Here is a 20378-nt window from a genome sequence, read left to right as displayed (position 1 = left end):
ATACGGTGCCTGACACCAAATCAATACCGAAATCCACAACCTCGCCCGGCGACATGCTCGACCACAAGAAACGCATCCGAAAAGCCCCTCACCGCCAGAACTGAATCAATGGTAGCAACCTCCGCACTGACATCCATCACGAAGGCCCAATCAAGAAAGGCAATCCTTCCTAGCCGTTCGCTGGGTCTTCGAATTATAAACCTCTCTACTAGAACATAATCCAACATACCTCGCCACTCAACCCGTGGCACTTCCGGCATAGCCCATAGCACAATAGTCCTGAATAACCCAACACGGAGACAACCAGTCTAAACCCCAACATCAAATCCGAATCTAACATACCACATCATAGCCTAAATATGCGAACTCACGTCTCCACATCCACACAGCACATGAATCATCGTATCCGATCCCAATTTAGCCGTCTGAACACATGCCACACCTTTAGTACCCAATCATTCCACGATAGATACTCTAAAATTTCCCTGTGCCACCAAGCAAACTCGAATATCACCAACCGACCCAACAAGAAAGTGCCGCAATACTACCGAAGCATCATCAGTTTAATCACATTACCCTTTTTATGAAACATATACTCCCGTCAAATCACTTCCAATTAGTAGTACCATATCCTTGATTATTTGAGGCTACCCGTTGCCTAAGAGTTTTATGAACTTCCTTTCAGAACTGAACTGTAACTCATCTAGCCAAGAACTTCCATTGATCCCATCTAGAAGAAAAATCATTACACATCCCATGCCTCTGACATTCGTAGAAAATGCACCTCTCCAACCACGGTAGAAATCAACAAGAACTTCCCCAATTCTGTTTGCACAAATTAAGCTGCCAGGACTAAAGCCTTCTAACTAGACCAAGCTGAGCAAGCCATCAAAACCCAAGAGCATTGCTGCAAAATACCTGTAAGAACCCATTACCTCGAACACATACAAAGAATTAATCATATCCTTACCATACTGATTCGGTCTACTATCAAGCTACTCCGTCTATCTAAATTTCCTTCTGTTTCATCCTCAACTTGATATTTCCTCTTGCTGTAGCACCACAATGCCTCAACCCAGGCTTACCACACGAGACCCAAGCATAAACCACACTGTCTGAAACCCATAAGCCGCTGAATACTCTCTCAAATATTCCCAGAAACACCACACTCCAGAATACTTTACTCTGAAGAACTTCCTGATACCGATACATAGAATCCCAAATTTAACATAGGAATACCACAAGTCTTGACCTTTTCCAATGAAAACACAGTCTCTAACCACCTACTTCGCCTCAATATAACATTTCCGTATACCTTCCACCGTCATACACATTACACATCCACTTAGTCTTCCTGAGTCTGAACTCATACCGCAACATAAAATTTACTTCACTCCCAACTAGGAGACACGAAAAGATTCTTCTCGCGCCCATAACTCGAGGCTACACATCCAGTCACAATGGAAATCAAGCACTTATTAGTTCATCTATCATCCAACAGACCTTCGTCGTCCCTTCCAAGTCATATAGATACATCTAGTAGTACTAACATACTCATCACGTGGCAATCCAGCCGTCACTTCCACTAATAGGGATAATACCGAACATATAAGTTTAAAACACTTACTCACACAGTCAGCACCTCGGTGCTCAAGCAATAGGCAATAATCCGGCCTCAAGTCCTCCAGACTGGCCCAATTCCAACTCACAGAGATCACATCTTGCCCCTCGATCGAGGAATCATAAGCCATCAAGGCACATCTGATACTGAGCGCTCATACGCACATACGAACGCGTGGAAGGAATTTCAAGAGTTACTTTTCAAGCTGAATCAAGGACGCACGATGAGAATTCAAGAATGTGAAGTTTTCCTAAAGGTTCTGCAGCCTCTCGAGGATAAATACAGACGTCTCCGTACCGATCCGCGAGACTCTACTAAATCTGCTCATGACTCGTGAGACCTAGTAACCTAGGCTCTGTTACCAACTTGTCACGACCCAATTCCCGAACCCGGTCGTGATGGCGCCTCTCGTGGAGACAAGTCCAGCCAGACCAATGCAGGACACCTCTTTTAAGCAGTTAGTTACCATTAAGCAATCATGAAGCATGATTAAATAATAATAATTTCACGGAAACATAGATAATAATAGAAGAACCGTCCCAACACAGCCCAAACCGGGGTGTCACAAGTAACGAGCATCTATTAGAGTATAAATACAACTACAAGGCCTAAAATAAACAAAATAGGACGGATAAACAAAGGATGAAATGCGGTGCTGCGAACGCTGGCAGCTACCTCGCTAAATCAGACAACACTGGCTCCGATCAGCCAAACCCACTACCGGGTGTATAAATACCTGCATCTACACACAAGGTGCAAGGAGTAAAGTGAGTACTCCAACTCAGTGAGTAATAAAGGTAAATAACAACTGAGCAGTAAGAAATTACGTAAAGCAAACCATCATGTTGTATAGAAACAGTGTAAAACCCTTTGAGAAAAGCAGTGAAGCTGTGAAATCTTTAGAAAATATCTTAGCTCAGTTTAAACCTCCTTTGAAAATGACTTTTCAACAGTTACGCAATGATTGCAAAACATTTAGTGCTGATAAGCACAGAAAAATCCGCCCCTCGGGCACAAATACCACGGTATAACAGGTAAAATGACAAGTAATTATGAAAGATTAACACATAAAGGTTCGCCCCTCGAGCAATATCTCAGAACAGTGCCAGCCCCTCGGGCTCACTCTCAGAACACTCTCAGCCCCTCGGGCTCTCTCTCTCTCTCTCTTTCTCTCTCTCTCTCTCTCTCTCACTCTCTCTCTCTCAGAACTCTCAGAATAGTATCATATAGTAACCACTGCGGCGTGAAGCCCGATCCATATATCGCTGCGGAGTGCAGCCCGATTCGTATCTCGCTGCGGCGTGCAACCCGATCCATATATCGTCGACGGCGCTCACTGGGGGTGTGCAGACTCCGGAGGGGCCCCTTACGGCCCAAGCGCTATATCAAGCCACCTCGTGGCATCATCACTCGGCACTCGGCCTCACATCACTCGGCACTCGGCCTCACATCACTCGGCCTCCCATCACTCAAGCCACCTTGTGGCATATAAAGTATCTCAGGCCCTCGGCCTCATATCACTCAGCATATCCTCACATATGGCCCTCGGCCTAACTCAGTCCGAAAATCATCACAAGCCCCTCGGGCATAGTAAAATAGTAGTTCTCAGCCCAAAACATCATTTAGAAATATCATTTAGGTTTCAAATCTGAGTAAAAGTGGCTGAGTTTGTAAAATAGTAGATATCAACAGGACTGAGTTCAAATAATAAGTCAAAATAGTGAGGAAATAGTGATAAAAATCCCCGAAGGGTGTAAATAGTTGGCACGAAGCCCAAATATGGCAATCAGCCCAAGTCAAGATGATAACAAATAATTTTCAGTCAAATATGCGGTAAAATCATCAAATCGGGACGGACCAAGTCACAATCCCCAGTAGTAAAAGACCCCACGCTCATCATCCAGCGCGTGTCTCACCTCAATATAGCACTACGATGTGCAATCCGGGGTTTCAAACCCTCAGGATATCATTTACAATCATTACTCACCTCGAACCGGCGAAATCTCTAGCTCGCGATGCCTTTGCCCCTCAAATTGGCCTCCATGCGCGTCGAATCTATCCAAAATCAGCGAATAACATCACAATATGCTAAGGGAACGAAGCCCAAGCGAAAACAAGCAATAACGGGCACAAATCCCGAAATTACCAAAACCCGAGCCCCGGACCACTTCTCGAATCTTAGAAATTTTCAAAATCAACGGTTCCTTATCTCGCCACGAGTCCATACATACCAAGAACTCTCAAATCCGAGCTCAAATGACCCATCAAATCCCAAATTTAAAATTCAAAATCCAAGCCCTAGTTTCTTCCTTTTTAGTTAAATCTCATGAAATCTCATGGTTTAATTTTTCACAATATAATCGTGTTTTCAGTTTCATAGACTTACCTCCAATTAATCCTCTTCGAATCCCTCTTCAATTTCTCCCAAATAGCTCTCAAGGTGCTCAAAAAATGGTGGAAAATGACTTAGGTTCGCGGAACAAATGTTTTATAGCTTCTGCCCAGTTCCAGGTTTTTCTTCTATGCGATCGCGGCCCCAGGCTCGCGATCGCGATGCACAAATTTCCCAGGCCTCCAAAATGTTCTACGCGAATGCGACAAAAAGGATGCGAACGCGATGCTTAAAAATCACTGGACTCCAACTCTTCTACGCGAACGCAGTCCATACCATGCGAACGCGAAGCATCATTAACCAACCTTCCGCGAACGCGGACCCTATGATGCGAACGAGAAGGGCAATTCGCCTGCCCCAAAATTTCCTTTTACGCGATCGCGGCTCAACCCACGCGATCGCGGAGACTTAAAACCTGCAACACCTGGAATGAAAAATCTGCTATTTTCCAACATCAAAACTAGCCTGATAGACCATCTGAAACTCACCCGAGGCCCCTGGGACCTTAACCAAAAGCACCAACACATCCTAAAACATCATTCAAACTTTCTCCAATCATCAAAACACCTCAAGCAACTTCAAAACCATCAAATTACATCAAATTCAAGCCTACGTTCTTTAAAAACTTCCGAAACACGCATTCGATCAAAAACCCAACCAAAACACCTCTGAATGACCTGAAATTTTGCACACACATCCCAAATCACATGAAGAAGCTACAACAACTCTCGGAAATTCCATTCCGACCCTCGGATCAAAATCTCACCTACCAACCGGAATTCGCCAAAATACTAACTTCGCCAATTCAAGCCTAATTCTACACCGGACCTCCAAAACCACTTCCGATCACACTCCAAAGTCACAAATCATCCCCCGAAGCTAACCGAATCATCGAAAATTACATCTGAGCCCTCTAACTCCTAAGTCAATATCCGGTTGACTTTTCCAAGCTAAGCTTTCCTTAAAGAGACTAAGTGTCTCATTTCCTACTGAAACCACTCCAAACCAACTCGATCACACAAGACACTGATAGTGAAGCATAAAGAAGCAGGAAAATGGTGGAAACGGAGCGGTGACTCATGAGACGACGGGTCGGGTCGTCACAAACCCAAATCAGTGAAGTCTAACGAAGTTTTAAGGCCGAAATTGGCTTTATTCGTGCGTTTTCGTTTGAAAACACACGATTAAGGCCCATTTCGTTCAAGAAATTGAAGCTTCCTATGAAGATCCAAGATTAAGCCGTCCAGGTTTTAGGTTTTTTTCATTTCCTTTTCTTGTATGTTTTCTTCTTCTTCGTCTGAGTTCATTTTTATCTTTTTCTGCACCCTTTCTTCTTTTTCTTCATCATGTGTTCGTTTGTCCGTTTGTTATGTTTTGCATAACTAGTTTAATAACCAAGCTTAGCTTATTTGTTTTGATTATTGGTTCATTTCCCTTTCTTTTTTTGTTTTTAGTTTCATTTTTAAGAGGGTTTCCGGTTTTTTTTCTTTTGGGAAATTTCGGGTCAGTCTGTTTAAATTGTGGGTTCGATTATAGATTGTTGGTTTAATTGAAATCAAAAGCCCAAAATAAGAGATTCATATTGAGTTTTGCAAGCCCAGGATAGATTGGAACATTAGGTCAATTTGACCCATACCTGTTTAGTTTCAGAGGTAATAACAGGGTGTTCAAGGGCTAAATTAGGAAATGTAAGTGGGGGGGAATCTCAGTAACTGAATTAGGAAGCTTCTTAGAAGCTATCCTTGGGACCTAATTTAAAACTGGTTTTTTGAGCTAAGGTTACTTAAGCAAAAACGAAAATATCAGAAGGTCAGAAATGCAAAACTGAGCCCATTCTATGCTGCCCTAAACCTTGCCTATAAAGGCATTCTTACTTCAAGCTCAAGGCAGAAGAAAATTAGAGACAAAAAACCCTTGAAAAGCTGAAATGGCTGACTTCTTTAGAAATTCTTGAAATTCTGCATTCCCTGTTGAAAACTACCAAAAATTCTGTTTTGGTTTTGGATTTCTCATTCTTCTGTTGCGTAGAACTCTTGAAAATTCTATAATCATATTGTTGAAGTCGAGAAATGGCTTGAATCTGGTTTGAAGTTAGGTTTTGGGTTTGCTGGGAATTACTGTTCCATTGCTTATTTCGAGCTGGTTTTGCTGGTTTCGGTTTCCTTTTGCTGGGTTCTGTTCTACTGCTATCTACTGCTTCCTCACTTCTTTTTCCTTTCAATTTCCAGGTACATATCCTTGATTCTAGATATGTAAAGATGGTTGATGTGATTTTGGAAGAAATGAAGGCCTCCTTTCTTATTAGCTGTTTCTTTATTTATTTGCTTTGTTCCACTTGATCTGTTGGCTTAATTTTCCTGTTATAGCATGTTTGAAGTAAGGTTATGCTGTGAATTTTGAGGCTTACATTGAAAAATTGTAATTGGACTTTTGTTTGGTATTTGTTGATTTCAATTTGTTTTGGAGTCATTTCTCATGAGTTGGATTGGTTGTATTGTTGTGAAATCAATATGGGATAGCTTTAGGGTCTCTTTTGAGTAAATGTGTATGCTTAGTGGTAGATCTAAAGAGTATCTTCATAAATAGTGCATATCTTTCTGTTTCCTCTTCTGTACTTATTTGCTAAAGAACAAGTCCATGTGGTTGAGAATCTGAGTGTGATTTTGAAGTCCAAGTAATTTATATGTTAGTTTTTCTTGGTTCGGATAGTATTGAGAAGAGCTTAATCGAAGTTTAGGTTATCTTAAGTAGTAGTTAGTGTAAAATGCATGTGAAAAGAAAAGGAAAAAATGGTCGAGATTGCTTTTTTGTTTAAGGTAAAGGCATGCAATGATTTACTTTGATTGGCATATGAACATGTTTTAAGTTAAAATTGGTATCTGAATTTCAGAATGCTTGTTTAGTCTATTTGGGATTTAATTAGTTAAAATGCAAAAGCAAAATGTTGATCCAATGGCATGCTTTCGTTAGTTTTGATCGGATTTGCATTTTGATTGATTTTGTACCAACGATTGGTTTCTGAAATTTGGGCTTAAAGTTGGCCCAGCAAAGGAATGTCTTCCCTCAGACTCGTTTAGTATGTTCTGAGTCCTTGACGTCTATTCTCTTAGGAATTGGGCTCATATTGGGCCCAAGTCGGAAAACATTGGCAAATGGAATTGTATACTCTTGTATTTGTCGGCCTGCCTTATAATTTCCCTTTCGGATGGGGTTGATGACCTAAAACGTTTTCTCTTCTTTTAAATAATCGGCCTTGTTTCTCTTTGGAAGATTTTCCTCTTAATTAGTTTGGACATTAGTATAAAAAATAGAATTCAGTTTCTTTTAATGTTCAAGTAATTAGATCCTTTCAATGAGGAGTGCCATATTAAGCAAAACATAGTTTATGGCCCTCCAAAATTTAGTTCAAGTTTCCTTTAAAAATCGGAATCGAGGTATTCCGTGCCAAATAAAATCTCAAAATGCATGGCCCTGATTTAATTAATTTTGAATCCTTAGAAATCGGGGTGTGCCATTTAGTTGAATTTTCCGTGGCCCTCGCAAAATTTACGAATGCATAGTTGCTTTAGGCACGTTAATTTAAATTACTTTCCTAATCTCAGGTGTGCATTTATGTGACCCAAATCCAAATCTCAACAACGTCAGATAAAATGTATCGTGTACCACGGGTGCATTTATGTGACGTGGTTCAAGACGTGTTTTAGATGACGTTGAATCTTTCCTAAAAAAATAATTAAATAAAAGCGGTTATAAATTTAAAATTGAACCATAAGTTAAACATGTATTAAAATCAGATAATAGGCCAATTATAATAGTTTAAGCGACCGTGCTAGAACCATAGAATCCGGGGGTGCCTAACACCTTCCCTCGGTTTAACATAATTCCTTATTCAGAATTTCTGGTTCGTAGACTTCAAAAGGAAAGTCGAAATTTCCTCGATTTGGGATTTAAAATAAACCGATGACTTGGGACACCAAATAAACTATCCCAAGTGGCGACTCTGAATAAAAATAAATAAATAATACCATTTCGAATAATGTCACTTAAAGTGGAAAAACTCCCTTATACCACCTTCGGGTGTGTAAAAAAGGAGGTGTGACAGTTGGGACACTTATCGATCGTTAGCTGAATTTGCTTACAACAATAGCTTCCAGTCCAGTATTCAAATGGCACCGTACGAAGCATTGTATGGTAGAAGATGTCGTTCTCCTATCGGATGGTTTGAAGCTGGTGAGACTAACTTATTGGGACCCGACCTAGTACAAGAAGCTATGGACAAGGTCCAGTTGATCAGACAGAGATTGCTTGCAGCTCAAAGTAGACAAAAGTCTTATGCTGATAAGAGAAGAAGAGATTTAGTGTTCACAATTGGGGACAAAGTGTTCCTACGAGTCTCCCCTATGAAAGGTGTAATGGCGTTATGGGAAAAGAGGCAAGTTGAGCCCCAGGTTTATAGGACCGTACGAGATACTAGATCGAGTGGGAGCTGTGGCTTATCGTTTGGCACTTCCTCCTGATTGTCCTTTATTCATCCAGTGTTTCATGTCTCAATGCTAAGAAAATGTATATCAGACTCATCTCAGGTGCTTGAAGCACCAACTATACCGCTTGATGAGAAGTTGTCTTACGAGGAGGAGCCGACGGCAATTGTTGATAGGCAAGTAAGAAAGCTACGGTCAAAAGAAATTGAGTTCGTAAAAGTCTTATGGCGAAATCATACAGTAGAAGAAGCTACTTGGGAACTAGAAAAAGATATGCAAGCGAAGTATGCCCATTTGTTTCAGTCTACAAGTATGTACTTAAGTTAAATTCGGGGACCGAATTTCATAAGGTGGGGAGGATGTAATACCCTATATTTTTAGTAAGGGTGTCTTGGTCATTAGCAAATAATAATAATAATGATAATAATAATAATAAAAAACTACTACAAAAAAAAATAATGAAACTAAATAAAAGAAACCAAAAAAAAAAGAATGAATACAAGTGGGCTTAGCCCATTAATGTGACATAAGTCACAAGGGTTAGAAAAATCTGCCAAATTGAAAAAAAAGGGCAAGGAGAACAGGGACGAAGCATTCTGCTTCAAGAAAACGAGAAAAAAAAAACAGAAACAGAGAAGGGAAGAAAGAGAAAAGAAGAAAAGAGTGGAAGAAGAACAAAGCTTTGGACAAAGGCTTTAAGAAGAATTGGGGCTTGATATTGGAAGTATTAAAGTTCTCCTTCGACTCAAGAGGTTAACCTTCTTCTTCTCATCTGTTGAATTATTTCACTGCATCTATGCAATTTCATATAGTACAAAAGAATTTCCATATCAGTTTTTTTTTATAAATAAATAAATTATTACTATGGACAGTAGGGCTATAAAGGTGTCACGACCCATTTCCGAGAATACATCGTGATGGCGCCCGACACCATTATCGAGCAAGCCACGCGAAAGATTAAATTTAGTTCCCGGTTTTATTTCTTCGCCCAAAATAAGTATAGGGATTCATAAAACTCAAGTCAAATCAGAAATGGACAATAATAAGCCAAAATAGTTATACAACCCAAAAAAAAATAATAGTTTTCTAACGTGTGTGCCAAAAACTGGTGTCACAAGTAATGGGCAACTAGCAGAATGTAAAAAATAATAAAACTATCCTACTGTCCGAGATAGAATAGACAGCAAAAGTAAAGAAAAGACTCCATCAAGTTGTTGAACGCCACAGGAAAGGAGCAGCTCACCGTGGAAGTCTCAAACTATGAATCAGGGGCGCGTACCAAACTGATAGCCAGATGTACCTGCCTCAAATCCTATACAATTAAGTACAAAAGCATAGTATGAGTACATAAACAATATGTACCCAGTAAGTATCCCGCCTAATCTCGAAGAAGTAGAGACGAGAGGTCGACTTGACACTTACTAGGGTCAAATAATATAATAAGGTGTTCTACTAGGCATGATAATTACAATTAATCAACAGCATGCTGCAAGAGGTAAGAAGTCATGTCCCTAACAATTTTGCAGTTAACCGTACACATTTCAAATATTTAGCAGAACAAGTCATGGATAATTATACCTATGGGGACAATTCCCTCTTACAAGGTTAGAAAGGAGACTCACCTCGCTCCAAGTGAACTTCCAATACCAAGAACGAGCCCAAACCCTCAATTCGGAGCCGAACGATCCCAAAATAGTTAAATGAGGTAGGAACTAATCAATATAAGCTCACAAAATCGAATTCTAACTATTTAAGCAATTTTCCAACCATTAACACAAGTTTCTTAAAATCCGACCCCGGGCCCACGTGCCTGGATTCCGAAATTTTTTGAAGGAAGATGTTGTCTATAACCTAAGGATCATTAATATATAATTTCTAGTTCATTTCATAACAAATTTCGTGGTAAAATCTAGGTTTTATTTAAACCCTAGGTCTAGCTCTAACCCCGTGATTTTACCTTAAATCCTAGTGTTTAATCTACCTAAACACAAGTGTTGAACTAAGAATGGGTGGGATAAGCTTACCTCAAGATGCCAAGTAGAAACCCTCTCTCAAAAGCTCCAAAACTCGACCAATGGAGTAGTGAAAAATGGCAAAAATGGACTTACAGCCCGTAATAAATGAACTCACTGCCTCAGCGATTTCCGCATCTGCGGCCAGGGGACCGCATCTGCGAAACGGGCTAAAGGGACCGCTTCTGCGGTCCTGAAGCCGCTTCTGCGTTTTGGCCTGGCCTTCCCTAGGGCCGCATCTGCGATAGATGGACCGCATCTGCGGTCTCATTCCTGCGGTACACCAACCGCAGGTGCGGTCATGACAGAAGCAGCAGCTTCAGCACTTCTCAAAAATTTCAACTTCACTCGAGCCTCGTCCGATTGACGCTCGGGGCTCCCGGGCCCCACCCGAACATACCAACAAGTCTGAAATTACGAGACGGACCTACTCGAACCTTCATAACGCCCGAAATAACGCTAAATCTAAGAATCACCCCCTAAAACCAAATGAATCAAGCTTATGAACTTCAAGTTCTTAATTTTCCTCCAACGAGCCAAAATGCCCTAAAACTTCTCGGATTGACGCCAAATTTTGCGGGTAGGTCTTAAATGATATTTTGGACTTATACCGGGCTTCGGAACCAACATACGAGCCCGATACCCATGAAATCAATCATTAGTTAGTTTCATTAAATCCTTAATATTTCAGATTAACAATTTGTAATAAAAATTCATTACTCGGGCTAGGGAGCTCGGAATTCGATTCCGGGCATACGCCCAGGTCCCATTTTTTCCCGCGGACCCTCCGGAACCGTCAAAACACAAATTCGGGCCCGTTTGCCCAAAATATTGACCAATGTCAAACTTAGCCTTTCAAGGAAATCCTAAAGAGTCAAATGTGCATATTTTAATCCAAACTCTTCTAAATCCCGAACCAATCATCCTCGCAGGTCGTAAATTAGATAAAGCGAGCACGGAGAGTTTTATTTTGGGGAACGGGGTTCTAAAAAGGCAAACGACCGGTCGGGTCGTTACATCCTCCACCTCTTAAGCAAACGTTCATCCTCGGATGGACATAGATGAGGGTATCTGCTCCGCATGTCCTCCTAGGATTCCCAGGTCGCCTCCTCGACTGGTTGGCCCCTCCACTGGACCCGCACTGCAGAAATCCTCTTGGACCTCAACTGGCGATCCTGTCTATCAATGATGGCAACTGGCTCCTCCTCATAACCTGAACTCTCATCCAGCTGAATAGTACTGAAGTCTAACACATGGGATAGGTCGGGATGATACTTCCGAAGCATCGATACATGAAAAACCAGATGATCTCCTGATAAACTGGGGGGGTAAGGCAAGCTCATAGGCAACCTCCCCAGCTCGTCTCAACACCTCGAATGGGCCAATAAACCTTGGGCTCAACTTTCCCTTCTTTCAGAACCTCATAATACCCTTCATTGGCGAGACTTTCAAGAGAACTTTCTCGCCAACCATGAATGATACATCACGCACCTTCTGATCCGCATAACTCTTCTGTCTGGACTGAGCCGTGCGAAGCAAATCTGTACCTATAACTTAGCCTCACCCGGCTCAAACCACCTGATAGGAGAACGACACCGCCGACCGTACAAAGCCTCGAATGGGGCCATCTCAATGCTGGACTGGTAGCTGTTGTTGTAGGCAAACTCCGCCAAGGGCAAGAACTGGTCCCACTGCCCCCCAATGTCAATCACACAGGCTCTAAGCATATCCTCCAGAATTTGAATCGTCCGCTCGGACTGTCCGTCGGTCTGAGGATGGAATGTTGTGCTAAGATCTACGCGGGTCCCCAACTCACTCTGAACGGCTCTCCAAAAATGGGAAGTGAACTGAGGGCCTCTGTCTGATATAATGGAAACAGGCACACCGTGTAACCGGACTATCTCTTGAATATAAATCTGAGCATACCTCTCTGCTGTATAAGTAGTCGCTACTAGAATAAAGTGGGACGACTTGGTCAACCTATCAACGATGACCCGTACTGAATCGAACTTCCGCAAAGTCCGCGGCAACCCAACTACGAAATCTATGGTAATGCGCTCCCACTTCCACTCTGGTATAGGCATCTGCTGAAGTAGGCCATCTGGCCTCTGATGTTCATACTTGACCTACTGGCAATTCAAACACCTAGACACATACTCCAGTATGCCCTTCTTCATCCTCCACCACCAATAATGCTGCTTTAAGTCACGATACATCTTCGTAGCTCCCGGGTTGATGGAATACCGCAAACTGTGTGCCTCCTCTAGTATCCTCTCCCTCAGGCCATCAACATTAGGAACATAGAGACGACCCTGGAGCTGCAAAACACCATCCTCGCCGATAGAAACCTCCTTGGCACCTCCCTGAAGCACCGTCTCTTTGAGAACCGCCAGGTATGGATCATCAAACTGCCGGGACTTTATTTCCCCCAACAATGAAGACTAAGCAACCATACATGCAAGAACCCGGCTGGGCTCCGAAATGTCCAACCTCACTAGTCTGTTAGCCAAGGACTGAATGTCCCAAGCTAGTGGCCTCTCCTCTGCTGGAATGAATGCCAGGCTACCCACACTCTCTGCCTTCCTGCTTAAGGCATCCGCGACCAGGTTCGCCTTGCCCGGATGATAAAGAATGGTGATGTCATAATCCTTCAGTAACTCGAGCCACCTGCGCTGCCTCAAATTAAGATCCCTCTGCTTGAACAAATGCTGCAAGCTGCGATGATTAGTGTAAACCTCGCATGAAGCCCCGTACAGGTAGTGCCTCCATATCTTAAGAGCATGAACAATCGCCGCCAACTCCAGATCGTGCACAGGATAATTTTTCTCATGAATCTTCAGCTGACTTGAGGCATATGCAATAACTCGCCCCTCCTGCATCAATACACAGCCCAAGCCAACGCGCGAAGCATCACAATACACTGTATACATCCCTGAACCGGAAGGCAACACAAGAACTGGTGCTGTAGTCAAGGCTGTCTTGAGCTTCTGGAAGCTCGCCTTGCAATCATCGGACCAATGGAAAGGAGCACCCTTCTGGGTCAATCTAGTCAGAGGTGATGCAATAAATGGAAAGCCCTGCACGAACTGCCTGTAATAACCTGCTAACCCCAGGAAACTCCTGATCTCGGTCACCGAGGTAGGGCGTGGCCAAGTCTGAACTGCCTCAATCTTCTTGGGATCCACCTTAATACCCTCTCCTGATACAATATGTCCTAAGAATGCCACTGACTCTAGCCAAAACTCACACTTGGAGAACTTAGCATATAGCTTCTGCTCTTGCAAGGTCTGAAGCACTACTCTCAGATGCTGCTCGTGCTCCCCCAGGTTACGTGACTATATCAAGATGTCATCAATGAAGACAATGATGAAGGAATCAATATAAGGCCTGAACACCCTATTATCAAGTCCATGAATGCTTCCGGTGCAGTCTTCGGGACATCCGAGTCCCGAATCTTCAACTGATGGTAACCCGACCTCAAGTCAATCTTAGAGAACACCCTGGCACCTTGCAACTGGTCGAACAGATCATCGATACGAGGTAACAGATATTTATTCTTGATGGTGACTTTGTTCAATTGGCGGTAATCAATGCACATCCGCATAGTCCCATCCTTCTTCTTCACAAATAACACTGGGGCACCCCAAGGTGATACACAGGGCCTAATAAACCCCTTTGCTAACAACTCCTCAAGTTTTTCCTTCAACTCTTTTAGCTCCTTAGGAGCCATACGGTATGGTGGGATGGATATAGGCTGGGTTCCTGGTGCCAAATCAATACAGAAATCGATATCACGATCCGGTGGCATGCCAGGAAGATCAGATGGAAACACATCGGCGAACTCTCGAACTACTGGAACTAAATCAATCGGCGGGGACTCTGCGGTGGTGTCCTGAACATAAGCCAAGTATGCCAAACACCCCTTCTCGATCATTTGCTGAGCATTCAGGAAAGAGATAACCCTCCTAGGTGTATCAACTGTGGAACCCTTCCACTCCAACCCTGGAAACCCTGGCATCGCTAAAGTAACAGTCTTGGCATGGCAATCTAGAATGACGTGATATGGAGATAGCCAATCCATGCCCAGGATGATCTCAAAGTCGATCATGTCAAGCAACAAGAGATCTACTATAGTCTCAAAACCATAGAATGTAACCACACAGGACCGGTAGACCCGGTCTACAACCACGGAATCGCCCACAGGAGTGGACACATGAACAGTAGTGCCCAAAGGTGCCAGAGGAATAACCGGGAAACGAGCAAACAGAGATGATACATATGAATAGGTGGACCCTGGATCAAACAATACCGAAGCATCCCTATCGCAGACGGAAATAATACCTGTGATGACGGCATCTGAGGCCAATGCATCTGGCCTGGGTGGAAGAGCGTAGAATCTGGCTGGAGCGCCAGCTGGCTGGCCTCCACCTGACTGAGCGGTAGCTAGCTGACCTCTCCCTGCCTGACCTCCACCTCTAGGACGGCCCGTACCAGCTTGCCCTCTACCTCTAGGTGGCGGGGCAGCTGGTGCTGAAATCGTAGGCTGCTGGCCCTGCTGTACTGCCTTGCCCCGAAGCCTGGGGCAGTATCTCCTCATATGACCAAGGTCCCCGCACTCAAAACAACCCCATGGTGCGGCGACCTGCTGCCTGATGGCTGACCCTGATGGCCTGTAGACCCACTGGAAGAAGCTTGAATAGCCGGTGGACGGTGTGAACTCTCCGTCTGAAGTAAGAACCAGAAGAACCCTGAGGACCTGAATACCCACCGGAGGAACCCTAAATAGCTGGTGGGCGATAAGAACTCTCTGGCATAGCGCTGAAATAGGGGCGTGCTGGAGCACACCGAGCAGGTGGTGGTGCTGAATATGGGGGCCTGCTGGACTGTCCTCTCCCAAACTGACCTCTGCCCCTAGCCGGGGCACCTCTAAACTCTCCGGAGAACCTAGCCCTCATATCCTGCTGCATCTGCTCCCTACCCCTCAGACGGTAACCCTCAATCCTCCGAGCGATCTCCACTACTAACAAGTATGGAGTCCCCATCTCTACCTCTCGGGCCATGTTTGCCCTGATGGCAGAATGCAACCCAGCAACAAACCTCCGCACCCTCTCTGCGTCAGTAGGAAGTATCATCAATGCATGGCGGGATAGCTCAGAAAACCTCGCCTCATAATCGGTCACGGACATCTGGCCTTGCTCTAGCTGCTCAAACTGATACCGCAGCTCTTCCCTCTCAGAGGGTGGAGTATACCTGTGAAGAAACAACTGTGTGAACTCACTCCAAGTGATAGGAGGAGAACCTGCTGGCCTTCCCAGAACATTAGACTGCCACCATCTGCGGGCCCTGCCCTCTAGCTGGAAAGTAGTGAAGTCAACCCCATGCAACTCCAATATCCTCATGTTGTGCAGTCTGTCCCTGCACCTGTCAATGAAGTCCTGAGCATCCTCATGCGCTCACCCCTGAAGATAGGAGGGTGAAATCTAGTCCATCCGTCCAACAACTTCTGCGGGTCACCATCCGGAGCTGGTCTGGGCTCGGATATCACTGCAGCAACTGGCTGAGCCCCATCTGTCGGTGGAGCGTCCGGAGTCTGATACACTGTAGGTGCGTGCCCAGGAGCCTGAGCAGTAGGGGTCTGTGCTCCCCCTCTTGCCTGTGATGTAGCTGGATCTGCTGGAAATAGACCAGCTTGAGTCATAGTGTCCATGAACCGCAACATACGGCCCATGACCTCCCGAAAGCCCGGTGCTGTCATAAAATCTGCCGGGGTAGGCTCGGCTGCGGGCACCTCGCCCTGCTCCTCAATAATAGGATCTCCCGCAGGATCTGCGAGTGGTGCTACTGGGACAGCTCTGGGATGCCCTCGTCCCTTACCTCGGGCCAGTGCCCTCCCCCGGCCTCTACCTCGGCCTCTAGTATCGGGGGGAGCAGCCCCTCCCGGGTCCGGAACATTGGCCGTGCGTCCTCACCATCTGTGAGAGAGTAAAGAAGGAAACTTAGTATAATGACCACTGCAGGAGATGAAATGAATAAAGAGTGTTTTCCTAAAACCCTATAGCCTCACAAAGATAAATACATACGTCTCTGTACCGATCCGTAAGACTCTATTAGGTTTGCCCACGACTTGTGAGACCTACGTGAACCTAGTGCTCTGATACCATGTTGTCGCGACCCATTCCCGAGAATAGATCGTGATGGTGCCCGACACCATTATCGGGCAAGCCACGCCGAAGATTAAATTTAGTTCCCGGTTTTATTTCTTCGCCCAAAATAAGTATAGGGATTCATAAAACTCAAGTCAAATCAGAAATGGACAACAATAAGCCAAAATAGTCATACAACCCCAAAAAAATGATAGTTTACTAACGTGTGTGCCAAGACCTGGTGTCACAAGTAATGGGCAACTAGCAGAATGTACAAAATAATAAAACTATCCTACTGTACGAGATAGAATAGACAGCAAAAGTAAAGAAAAGACTCCATCAAGCTGCTAAACGCCACAGGAAAGGAGCAGCTCACCGTGGAAGTCTCAAACTATGAATCAGGGGCGCGCACCAAACTGATAGCCAGATGTACCTGCCTCACATCCTGTATAACTAAGTACAGAAGCGTAGTATGAGTACATAAACAATATGTACCCAGTAAGTATCCCGCCTAATCTCGAAGAAGTAGAGACGAGAGGTCGACTTGACATTTACTAGGGTCAAATAATATAATAAGGTGTTCTGCTAGGCATGATAATTACAATTAATCAATAGCATGCTGCAAGAGGTAATAAGTCATGTCCCTAACAATTTTGCAGTTAACCGCACACATTTCAAATATTTAGCAGAACAAGGCATGTATAAGATTTCACAGATATATATATATATATATATATATATATATATATATATATATATATATATATATATATATATATATATATATATATATATATGTCATGCGCACATTATGCCGAGGTCGACGGCCCGATCCAATAGAAAAAATAATTGTGCACTGTCAGAGGGTCGAATGGCACGAACCATAGATGCATCTATTTAATCTACCGAGGCATTTCGGCCCGTTCCACAATAGATATAAACATTCAACAGTCAAATCAATAATTCATCGAGGAGCAATTATTCAGGAAAAGGCAAGTTTCTCTTCCAAAAGTCAAGTAATGATATCTAGTCTTTTAGNCAGTAGCAAGAAAATATGGAGACAATTACAAATATAGCATGATACGGACCCTAGACTACCCAGACAATTAACATAATAGTAGCTACGCACGGACTCTCGTCACCTAGTGCGTCGTAGCTCCCGCATTTAATAGCAAATTTATCCAGTTATTATACCTATGGGGACAATTCCCTCTTACAAGGTTAGAAAGGAGACTCACCTCGCTCCAAGTGCACTTCCAATACCAAGAACGAGTCCAAACCCTCAATTCGAAGTCGAACGATCCCAAACTAGTTAAATGAGGTAGGAATTAATCAATATAAGCTCACAAAATCGAATTCTAACTATTTAAGCAATTTTCCAACCATTAACACCAGTTTCTTAAAATCCGACCCCGGGCCCACGTGCCCGAATTCCGAAATTTTTCGAAGGAAGTTTCTCTCTATAACCTAAGGATCATTAATATATAATTTCTAGTTCATTTCATAACAAATTTCGTGGTAAAATCTAAGTTTTATTTAAACCCTAGGTCTAGCTCTAACCCCATGATTTTACCTTAAATCCTAGTGTTTAATCTACCTAAATACAAGTGTTAAACTAAGAATGGGTGGGATAAGCTTACCTCAAGATGCCAAGTAGAAACCCTCTCTCAAAAGCTCCCAAACTCGCTCAATGGAGTAGTGAAAAATGGCAGAAATGGACTTAGAGCCCGTAATAAATGAACTCACTGCCTCAGCGATTTCCGTATCTACGGTTAGGGGACCGCATCTGCGGTCCCACATCTGAGAGAAATAGACCGCATCTGCGAAATGGGCTAAAGGGCTGGGACTGCTTCTGCAGTCCTGAGGCTGCTTCTACGGAACCGGTTCTGCGGTTTGGCCTGGCCTTCCCTGGGGCCGCATCTGCGATAGATGGACCGCATCTGTGGTCTCGCACGTGCGGTCCACCAACCGCAGGTGCGGTTATGACAGAAGCAACAACTTCAGCACTTCTCACAAATTTCAACTTCACTCGAGCCTCGTCCGATTGACGCTCGGGACTCCCGGGTCCCGCCCGAACATACCGACAAGTCAGAAATTACGAGACGGACCTACTCGAACCTTCGGAACGCCCGAAACAATGCTAAATCTAATAATCACCCCCTAAAATCAAATGAATCAAACTTATGAACTTCAAGTTCTTAATTTTCCTCCAACGAGCCAAAATGCCCTAAAACTACTCGGACTGACGCCAAATTTTGCGGGTAGGTCTTAAATGATATTTCGGACTTGTACCGGGCTTCGGAACCAACATACGAGTCCGATACCCATGAAATCAATCATTAGTTAGTTTCTTTAAATCCATAATATTTCAGATTAATAATTTCTAATAAAAATTTATTACTCGGGCTAGGGACCTCGGAATTCGATTCCGGGCATACGCCCAGGTCCTATGTTTTCCCACGGACCCTCCGAAACCGTCAAAACATGAATTCGGACCCGTTTACCCAAAATGTTAACCAAAGTCAAACATAGCCTTTTAAGGAAATCCTAAAGAGTCAAATGTGCATATTTCAATCCAAACTCTTCTAAATCCCGAACCAACCATCTCCGCAAGTCGTAAATTAGTTAAAGCAAGCACGGAGAGTTTTATTTGGGGGAACGGGGTTCTAAAATGGCAAACGACCGATCGGGTCGTTACAAAAGGTTTGGTTGAGGTACTGATAGGTCTAATTTTTGAGAAAAAAATATACTAAATAGTTTGAAATTGATAGAATTATGGACTAGTTCTATGATTAAATATAAATTCACAAACTAAGACTCAAACATGAACCCCGATGATTGGGTATTCTAAATTGGTGATGGATTTAGCCTAGATGAGGCAATTAATATGAGATTGATATTATGTAATTATAGATTGCTTGGAGGAATTTGTACGAGTTGCTTGAGGTGAAGCAGTTGGTATTTCGGCACGAGTACTGTGAGTAGTAATCTTACCGCAATTTGTGTTTTTATAACTTGCATAATTTACACATGATTTTTTTAATATGAATATGTTACCGATTATTTTGAGTTGCATTTGGGACAAGTCTTTTACTCGATATGATACCGAAATAGTTATTTGAGATGAATACCGTGGTTTTAAATATTTTCGTTGTCACTAGATCTATTGTACTGCAACTTGAATTTACTGTTATCGAAAAGAAATTATATGATTTGATAAGAACCGAAATGCCCTATATTGTTTTAAAATATTTTCTACGAGTATATACGGATTACAGAGACAAGTATAAACGGGAGTAAACATTGAAGGATCCTGTAGCTAACGGCGGGTTCGGTAGACCTGGTGCACCTTGTATTTACTGATTACAGAGTACAGTTATAGCCCTCACTAGTGGGAATGTAGAACTAGCATACTGTTACCGATTTCCCTTGAGTGGGGACTGCCGTTATATTTGACTTCTTGTGAAGAAGTCCACAGTTATACCGATTACATGATCCGTTCATTGGAACCTCCAAAAATATGAATATTGATATTATACAATGGTTATCGAGCTTATTACAGAATTGTCAATCGTATTATACTACAAGAAAAACATGATGAGACTGAAAATTATTTATTTGTAGTTTCTGAAAAGGGCATTTTTATGATAATTTCTGTTTAATATACTAGCATATTTTCTGACTTGTCCCCAAATAAAAACGGTTGTGGTTAAGTGTTATTACTCACTG

Source organism: Nicotiana attenuata, unplaced genomic scaffold (genome assembly GCF_001879085.1).
Source record: "Nicotiana attenuata strain UT unplaced genomic scaffold, NIATTr2, whole genome shotgun sequence".
Lineage (NCBI taxonomy): Eukaryota > Viridiplantae > Streptophyta > Magnoliopsida > Solanales > Solanaceae > Nicotiana > Nicotiana attenuata.
Note: the sequence above shows the minus strand (reverse complement) of the source record.